The sequence below is a fragment of the Perognathus longimembris genome, chromosome 27 (genome assembly GCF_023159225.1).
Source record: "Perognathus longimembris pacificus isolate PPM17 chromosome 27, ASM2315922v1, whole genome shotgun sequence".
Classification (NCBI taxonomy): Eukaryota; Metazoa; Chordata; class Mammalia; order Rodentia; family Heteromyidae; genus Perognathus; species Perognathus longimembris.
In genome coordinates this window covers 4,248,412-4,254,835 of record NC_063187.1, presented here as the reverse complement: position 1 = coordinate 4,254,835, position 6,424 = coordinate 4,248,412, and positions in this window count along the sequence as shown.

The window sequence follows — 6,424 nt, the reverse complement described above, 5'->3', positions numbered from 1 at the left end:
GAAATCCACGCCTTTGCAGACCTCAAGACAAATTCTACCTGGTGCTAAAAAATACTTCCTGGGTTCTTTGCTTCCGTCTGTAAGCTTTAAGTCGTTGTACAGTGGAGCTGTGGACTCAAGTGGTAGAGCACCAGCCTGAGAAAAGCAACAAAAACCCTCAGGGACAGACAGCATCCAGACCCCAAGTTCAAACCCTAGACTACCCTAGGCTCCAGCACCTCTACTGACATCTGTTTTTTTTTTTTTTTCTTCCATCCCTTGTGTTACTGTGTGCACACTCTGTAGTCTCTGACCTGACAAAGAGGAAGTGCTGTGTTTCGGTTAAAAGCCATTTACAAGCTGTCGCCAGGCAGCGAGAAAGAGAAAAGAAAGAAAGAAAAGGCAGCCTTGCCCATAAATTGACTCCGGATCTAGAAAGGTGTGAAGCCAGATGGAAAAGGGAAAAAAAAAAAAAAAACGTTTTTAAAGGATTGCAACGCACAGAGACACATATAAAGAACCGCTTGCCCAAACTGAACCTTCGCCCCATGTGGCGGAGTTTGGTACCCCTGAGGACAGGAAAAGCTGGGGTCCCCAGCTTGCAGCCCCCCAATTCTGCCAGCATTGCCTTATGTTTGCATGTGCACCCTTCTGTGTATCTGTGAATGAAGGTGCTCTACCGACTGAGCCAGGCCTCCAACCTCGTTCCATTGAATTCATTTCTACTCACCGTCTTCATAACATGGCTAGAATCTCAGGGACTTCACGGCCCAGGCTGTCTTTGAACCTTGATCCTCAGATCTCAGCCTCCTGAGTAGCTGGTATGGCAGGTGTGAGCTGCTAGGACCTAGCTTAAGACCAACTGTTTTGGATGCCCCTGTTAATTTGCTTTTGTTTGAATTTGAGCAACGGACACCTGTTCGAAGCTGCTAATCAGTCATGAGCAATATATCACGATTTCACAAAGTGCAAGGGGGTGCATTTCATGCTTATAAATGCAAACTGAGTAAGGTCAGCCAGATTCTAGACAGACAGACAGATAGATAGATAGATCGATAGATCGATAGACAGGTAGACAGATAGATGATAGATGGAGAGAGACATAGATAAATTGATGAATAAAGAGATAGATGGATACATAGATAGGTAAATGATGGATGGATGGATGGGTAGATGGATGGATAGATGGTAGGTGAGTGGGTGGATGGATGGATGGTGGTGGACGGATGATTGGATGGATGGGTGGATGAATGGTAGGTGGGTGGGTAGGTGCATGGATGGATGAGTAGATGGGTAGATGGGGATGGATGGATAGATGGATAGATGGACAGGTGGACTGATAGATGGTGGAGGGATGGATGGTGGGTAGCTGATAGATGGGTAGATGGTAGATGGGTGGATGGATGGATGGCTAGATGGACAGGTGGATGGATAGATGGCTAGATGGACAGGTGGATGGATAGATGGCTAGATGGATAGGTGGATGGACAGATGGTAGATAGATGGGCGGATAGATGGGAGAATGGATGGGTGGATGGATGGTGGGTAGATGGTAGAAGGACGGTGGATGGATGGATGTCTGGATAGATGGATAGATGGTGGATGGATGGATGGATGGATGGGTAGATGGCTAGATGGACAGGTGGATGCTAGACGGGTGGATGGATGGGTGGCCGGGTGGACAGGTGGCTCCCAGGTGGGTGGGCACAGGTAGAGGTGGGAAGGGCCCTTTAGTGGAGGGCCCGGCTTTCTTAGCTGTCCGGGCCCCCAGGGCCCTGCCTGGGCCTCCCGCAATGCGCAGCCCGCTTCCACACCGGCTCTCAGGGCGCTCCCATTGCTCCTGGTCCCGTGAAGATGACGTGGGGCAGACACACGCACGTACGTGCACACCCACGCACGCACACAGGTCGAGGAGAGATGACGTGGGCAGGTCGGCATCCTTGACCACACACACACACACACACACACACACACACACACCCCGGCACTCCTCTCTTCTTCCTCTCTGTCCTTGCGTCTGGCGTCTGGGCCTCTCGCTCCCGACACCTCCTGTGCACGTGGTCGCTGTGGCCTCGGCGCCCGTCCTCCAGCCTCAGCCTCCAGGGGCCTCTGAGCTCTGAGGTCACCGTGCCGACCACACCCCCCTCGGCCTCCCAGAGACACCCCCCCCCCCCGGTCCACATCCGGGCCCACAGAGCACCCTTAGGTGCTTCATTTCTTTTTTTGGTCAGTCCTGAGGCTTGAACTCGGGGCCTGGGCGCTGTCCCTGAGCTTCTTTCACTCAAAGCTGGCGCTCTACCATTTGAGCCACAGCACCACTGCCAGTTTTCTGATGCTTCGTTGGAGATGAGAGTCTCACGGCCTTTCCTGCCCCAGGCTGGCTTTGAACCGCGATCCTCAGATCTCAGCCTCCTCGTGAGTAGCTGGGTTGGCAGGTAAGAGAGAGAGCACCAGCGCCCGGCCCCATAGATGATTTCATTCGGTTGGAACCAGTGGCAGTGTTATCTGGAATATCCATACCTTCCATCTGACCAGCCTGTGCGGAGCTACGCTGCTGACGGGAGGCAAAACTGAGAGGCGCTGCCAGGTTGAGAGAAAGTTCCGGAACAGAGACTTGTTTAATCGCTAAATAATAATAATAATAAAATACCTACGGGTGGAAATCATGGGGAGTATTCCGGCTTGATGGGTAGGGCGGTGCAGAAGTCAAAAGCAGGTAGCTTGCGCAATGTCCTCACCAGAGCCAGAAGCACATCTTATAATTATTTCTGTCTAGCACGTACTTCATTTCTCTCTCTCTCTCTCTCTCTCTCTCTCTCGTGTGTGTGTGTAAAGTTGGAAATCAGACACATTTTTTTCCAAACTTCATTCATCTCACTATGGTGCCTGCTAACCCAGCTAATGCAGGAAGCAGAGAGAGAGAGAGAGGAGAGAGAGAGAGGAGAGAGAGAGGATCTGGCCAGTCCAGACTAAAAATAAGTTTCCCAGGACCTCATCTTAACAGATAAGGTTGTGGCTGGCGGTGTCTGCCTGCATGAGCAGAGTTGCCTTCCTGTTCTGCCTGTGTGCAGAGCTCTCCCGGCCTGGCCGGCTTCGCCCTGAGCAAGGCCCCAAGCTTTGTGTTCGTTCCTTTGTGACCTCATGGAGAACAGAGAACGGACTGTAACTTGGGGGCTGAAATCAGATCGCTGTCGGAACGGACAACCTAGGGAAGGAAGGACAAGATCCGCACCAAATTTCTGCGTGTGTGTGTGTGTGTGTGTGTGTGTGTGTGTGTGCATGCACACGCTAGTCTTGGGACTTGAACTCAGGGCCAGGGCACTGTTCCTAAGTTTTGTGCTCCAGGCTGGTGCTCTACCATTTGAGCCACAGCTCCACTTCCAGTTTTCTGATGCTTCGTTGGAGATGAGAGTCTCACAGACTTTCCTGCCCAGGGCTGGCTTTGAACCGGGATCCTCAGATCTCAGCCTCCTGAGCAGCTGGGATGACAGGCGGGAGCCACCGCGCACTGCTCGGGCTACCGTCAGCTCTTTGTGCTAAGAAGCTGAGGAAGGATCATCTCCATCTCCTGCCACTGCGTTTCCTGCTGGAGAGATGCTTGAGGTGTTTTAGAAAGAAAAGAAACCGCATGCAATCCAAAGCCAGCCCCACGCTATGGAGTTGCTGGGCGGGGGGGGGGGGGGGGGTGTCCCCCAGATAAATAGGAGTTTTCTCACCCCATCCTCACCTGCTGTGGTTTCCTCGCCAAACAGGATGGCGGGGGCCCCAGCGAGTCAGAAAGGAAGCCTTGAAACATCTGGAAAGTCGCTTAGTTGGTCAAGTAGAATCCACTTCATTCGCCAAACAGATGTTGGCCACGCCGGCGGGAAAAAATGTGTCTTGCTCACATGGGGTGGTGCTTGAGACAAATGTGTCCAAGAAAAATACCGCCCCCCCCAACCAAACAACAACAAAAAACCCCCTGCACCTCTTACAGGAGTCTTAAACCAGAGCCCAGGCCATTGAGGCTTTTAAAAAGTCACTATTTTATCACAATAAAGCAAGAGGAACACAGGTTGTAACCATCTTGGGGTATAGTCTGGCGCTGGTGGCTCACGCAGGAGGCTGAGATCTGAGGATCACCGGTTCAAAGCCAGCCCGGGGCAGGAAAATCTGTGAGACTCTGATCTTGGGAAAAAGTTGGAGTTAGTGGCGCTGTGGCTCAAGTGGTGGAGCGCCATCTTTGAGCAAGAAAAGCTCAGGGGCAGCACCCAGGCCCTGAGTTCAAGCCCTAGGATTGGTGCACACGCACACACACACACACACACACACACACACACCTCATTGTAGGGTGGTTTCCCCAGTTCTCTGTGGAAGGCCGAGTTGGAACAAATGAAGTCCGGGTGTCTGGCAGGAGGCCCGGGAGTGGAGAAAGCTGGAGGTCAGCGCAGGGCCTGGGACTCCTTCTGCCTTTGTGATTTTCCTGCTCGGAAGACAATCAAGAGAACTTTCTCGCTCTGACCGCTCGGCCAGCGTCTCCCCTGGGGGCTGGAGACCCAGGTCCTTGACCGGCAGCCAGCCATGGCTGTGTCCCTGGAGCACAGGAAAGGGAGTCTGTCCAAGCTTGGCCGTTCCTTTGCCCTTCCTGCTGGGAGCCGGCCTGGTCGCTGCGCGCTCGCATACAGATGGATTTAACTGTGACGTGGCCACCATCGCGCTTCGTGGAAACAGTGACCTTGCGGCCCAGTGCTGGCGGCTCCCGCCTGGCGTCCCAGCTACCCAGCAGGCTGAGATCTGCGGATCGCGGTTCGAAGCCAGCCTGGAGCAGGAAACTCCATGAGCCTCTGCCGTCCAACACATGAGCAAAAAGCAAGAAAGCGGAGCTGTGGCTCAAGGGGTAGAGCACCAGCCTTGAGCAAAAAGAATCTCAGGGACAGCACCCCAGGCCCTGAGTTCAAGCCCCACAAATGATAAACACAAACAACACCCCCCTCCCCCAGTTCTGCCTCCATCACAGTTCTGTCTCCATCCACTCCTGTGGTCTCCCAGCTCTTCTTCCTCCTGTGCTCCCAGTCCGGTCCCCTGAACCCCAATCCACACAGATCTCCCCACTTCCTGTCTGGCTTGTGGTCCTCCTGTTTGTGCTTTCTGAAGCCCCCCCCTACCCCCCCCCCCGCAGACTGACCCATCTTGAATGGAGGTGGAATCTGGTGAACTTTTATTTCATTTTAACTTGTGTCCCAACTGGCCTGGAACCACAATCCTTGATCTCCAGCCTCCTCAAGCCAGGAGGTGGGTGGAGCTCCCCCAACCAGCTTACTCAACCCCCCTAAATGCCAAGGTACTTGGGGTGGGGGTAGGGGGTGTTAACCCATCACCCAGAATGACTGACCTGGTTCTCCCCTCCCCCCCCTTTTATAACATCGCCATCATGGCTGCCTGGCACCATTGGCCTTGTAAATCTAATTACCTGTTATTCCGTGGACAGGGCCGGTGATTCACGGTCTTCTGTGTCCTGTGATCTTTCCCCACCAGTCGAGTCTGGTTGGTGTTAATTCTTGGGGGGATGGGGGGGTGGCTAGGGTAACAACTTGGGGTTATTTTTATTTTCTTTAGAGGGAGCCTTGCTGGGGAAAAACCCTCTGTGGGAGATGAATCTTTCCCACAAAGCAATGGAGGAGCCAACGATCTCAGCCACCTGTGAATGAACGGTGCATTCATTCATTTATTCAGTGTGGGGCCTAGAGCAAGACAGCCAGCGCCCCCCCCCCCCCAGCTTTCGGGTTCAAGGCTGGCTTGGAACTGTGATGCTCAGATCTCAGCCTCCTGAGCACTGTATGAAGGACTCTGTGGGGGGGGAGATGAAGGAGGCGTGGAATGAGTTCAGGAAAGTTCCTTGGCTGTGGTCAACACAGGGGTGCGGGGGCTGGGCAGTGAGGGGCCTGGATTTTTAATTCTGGCATCTGTGGTGGCTTTCGAAAGAGGAAAAGAAAAGACAGAGGCCGCTGGTGGGTGATCTTCCTCCTCCTCCTCTCCTCCTCCTCCCCTCCTTCTCCTCCCTCCTTCTCCTCCTCCTCCTCCCCTCTCTCTCCACCTCCTCCTCCTCCTCCCTCCTTCTCCTCCCTCCCTCCTCTTCCTCTTCCTCCTCCCTCTCCTCCTCCTTGTCCCCCTTCTCCTCTTCCCTCCTTGTCCCCCTTCTCCTCCTCCTCCTCCTCCTCCTTCTCCTCCTCCCCTTCTCCTCCTCCCCTTTTCTCCTCCTCCTCCTCCCTCTTTCTCCACCTTCCTCCTCTTCCTCTTCCTCCTCCCTCTCCTCCTCTCCTCCTTCTCCTCCTCCTCCCTCCTTCTCCTCCCTCCTCCCCTTCCTCTTCCTCCTTGTCCCCCTTCTCCTCCTCCTCCTTCTCCTCCTCCTCCCTCCTCCTCCTCCTCCCTCCTCCTCTTCCTCTTCCTCCTCCCTCCTCCTCCTCCT